Source organism: Penaeus monodon, unplaced genomic scaffold, assembly GCF_015228065.2.
Source record: "Penaeus monodon isolate SGIC_2016 unplaced genomic scaffold, NSTDA_Pmon_1 PmonScaffold_16292, whole genome shotgun sequence".
Taxonomy (NCBI): Eukaryota; Metazoa; Arthropoda; class Malacostraca; order Decapoda; family Penaeidae; genus Penaeus; species Penaeus monodon.
In genome coordinates this window covers 4,726-8,057 of record NW_023645588.1, presented here as the reverse complement: position 1 = coordinate 8,057, position 3,332 = coordinate 4,726, and the positions used below count along the sequence as shown (strand labels likewise).

Genomic DNA, 3,332 nt, shown 5'->3' with positions numbered 1-3,332 from the left:
AAAACAATGTCGCAGATCCTCGCCGGAGCGAGGCCTCAGGAATGAAGTGAATCGGGTAAGTCTTTCACACGAAGGGTGTTTATGCTTTGTGGAAGAAGGGAGAAAGTTGATTATGATGGTAAACTGGCATTAGGTATGATGGTATAATTATAGTATAATAGTACATATCTTGTTTACCATTTCCATTATGGTTAAACTCCTTGAAAAATTTAACAGCGAACGTGAGTTAATCAGTAATTACTATCACGTCGATAGGATATCTAAAAGTCCTTTCATGATTCAGAATCAAGGTCTGGCAGTGTGCTGGACAAGGACACTGGCCTCCTGAAGTCCATCGGCGTTGTTCGTCCCGATGGCATCACCATGATCAAGGTGAGGGTAAATAAATATTACTCAAAGCCACAGACGCCTTCACTGTCATTTTTGGATGTTTCCATTTTCTGCCATTATGATATAAACATATTAATCAAACTTTCCTTCCCGAAGGTGAACCAAACGTATCTGTGGTACGCAGGAATGAGCGAATAACAGCCAGGAGGAATCCGCGCTTCCGGAGCATACATCTTCCGGCCGGACGGCGCCAACGCTAAGCCGGTGGCTGCCGCTGCCAACGTCACCATCGTCCAGGGTGTGAATCCCAAAACTAATGTTCATTTAGCTAGTGCGAATCGCCTCCTTATGATGCCGCAGATCAATATTCCGATATTTATTTTGTAAACCTTTAACATCTTACCTTTCCTTGTGCTCTGCAGGTTCTCTGGTGGCTGAGATTCACAGGTGTGGACGCCTTGGGTCAGCCAGGTCATTCGCGTTTATAAGGAAGAACTCACTCTAGAGATGGAGTGGCTTGTGGGTCCTATTCCCATCAAGTGAGTAACCGACAGTTAGATACTATATGAAGGCGTAATGCGGGGGACGCCCATAGTCGAGTTTACAGGACCTATATTCACATAGAGGCATTTACACATAGGGATGGCTTATAGCTGCAGTGATCTCAATAAGCGGTCATCGAAAGCTTGAACTCCAGGAAGTTCTGCGGAACATGTTCAAATCGATCCCGATAAGCAGCGTGAATAGTCTATTTATTTAGTAAAGTGTTTCCGGCCTTTTCAGTTTACATTGCATTGCCGTTGATGATGGCTACCAAGCGGCATAATACCCATTAGAAAATGTTGAAAATGCCCATCTCCCCCCGCAGGGACGGGATCGGGAAGGAGGTCGTGAGCAGAGTGATCTGGCCAGACATCTCCACCAACGGAACCTTCTACACGGACGCCAACGGAAGGGAGATGATTAAGCGTAAGTGAAGTGTCGATGGTTACCAATTTTACTTTGAATTTTCATTTGATTATTTGACCTGGAGAGGAAGAGAGAGAGAGAGAGAGAGAGAGAGAGAGAGAGAGAGAGAGAGAGAGAGAGAGAGAGAGAGAGAGAGAGATAAAGCTAGAGCAAGAGAGAATGAGAATAAAAGAGAGAAAGAATACCTCTGGCTTGCTTTATTTGCTTATTCCCTGCATCAGGCGTGAAGAACTGCCGGCCCACGTGGCAGCTGCACAACGCGGAGCCCGTTGCCGGCAACTACTACCAGTCAACTCCAGGCTGGTCGTCAGCGGCGGCCCCGACTTCCAGGCAGCGCTCATGAATGACCGCTCGCAGGTGAATGCAATTTACATTTCTGTAATGTGAAGGTGAACAGCCGGTAAACATGTTGTCCCTCTGTTAAACGAACGAACGAATCTTGAATAATCTGAATAATTCGAAAGGGCGGAACATCGCTGGACGACGGCCACATGGAACTCATGCTGCACCGCGCCTCCTGCACGACGACGCTTTCGGGGTCGGCGAACCGCTCAACGAGACTGCCTTCGGGAGGGTTGGTGGCCAGGGGGAAGCTCTTCCTCCTCCACAGGTGTGTTCTGAAGGAGATAGGTTGCGGAAGATCGCTCGGTCAAGATCCTGCTTTGCTGCTGCCACAGATAACGTTTTTTTTTCCCATGCCCCTATTATTCAAAATATCATTAAATTGATTAAGAATATGGGATACGGCTTTTGAAATGTTCGTGTTTTCCCTCCCTACATTTGTTTTTTCAAACAGCGACTTTGCGAGTGCCGACTGCGACTTTGGGTGTCTGCATCGCAGCCTGGGAGAAAAGCTGATGCTCGAGCCCGTCATCTCCTTCACGGCCACCGCCAAGCCCGCGCACGCCTGGAGGTCCTCTGTTAAAGCCAAGGTGAGACTCACTTCTGCGTAGGGATGATTGGAGAGTGAAGGAGAGGGGTGACATGAGATACGATGTCGAAAGGAAGAGAGAGAGAGAGAGAGAGAGAGAGAGAGAGAGAGAGAGAGAGAGAGAGAGAACAGAGGAGAGAGAGAGAGAGAGAGAGAGAGAGAGAGAGAGAGAGAGAGGAGAGAGAGAAGAGAGAAAGAAAGTCTTCTCACTGTTCTTTCCTCCCGACGCCCACAGTGGTCCGCGCTAACTCGCAGCCTCCCTGCCAACGTCCATCTGCTGACCCTGGAGCCTTCGGGACGGACGCTCTGCTGCTCCGCCTGGAACACCTGTACGAGGCCGGGGAGAGCAAGCAGCACAGCCAGGCCGCTTCGGTGGACCTCAAGGTGAGAAAACATCGGCTCTCCATTCTCGTTGCTCATCCAGACACCGTTTGGTCGTTTTGCTATATTTTAAGATCAGATACACACATGTCCGGAACTTTTTCTGGAAATTATGCATATCCCAGAATAAGCTAAAAAGGTCTGGGAATAGTCCTTTGTAACTCAGTCTGTAACTACCCACCAGGGTTTGCTGGCCGACTGGGAGGTGACGAGTGCCGTCGAAACCACGCTGCAGTGACCTCAGGAAGGAGGACTTACACCGTTACCAGTGGAAGGTGTTCCTCGACGTCCCGCCAGTCCAACAGGATCTCCAGAACTCAAGGGAACGCTAGTGGAGGCTCTGAGGAGGACCTCGTTGTCTCTCTGCAACCCATGGAGATCAGGACCTTCATTCTCACAGTCAAGAAAACTTACTCCTTAATTCCAAGGAATATCTCTTTAATTTAATTTTTTCTTAAAATTAAATTTTCTTCAATTTACGGTTATCACAGTGATATACTTTTCGATTTTTATTAATATTGTGATCATTGTGATTTGATAATAATACCATATGAACACAGTGAAGTATATGGTGTTTATATATCCTTTAATGACATAAAATGTACGGCGAAATAGGTCACGGACGAAAAGAGTGTACCATGATGAAGCTTCGAAACTCTGCTAATGTAACCCACTGGTTTTAGACAGATTTCGAAGCATGTTTTTTTCCGTACTTCTTGAC

General features: G+C 47.3%; 1 pseudogene; it reads left to right on the top strand.

The window, feature by feature from the left end:
• Positions 1-187: 187 nt before the first annotated feature.
• LOC119569532 lies at positions 188-3,058 on the top strand (annotated as a pseudogene).
• Positions 3,059-3,332: the final 274 nt, after the last annotated feature.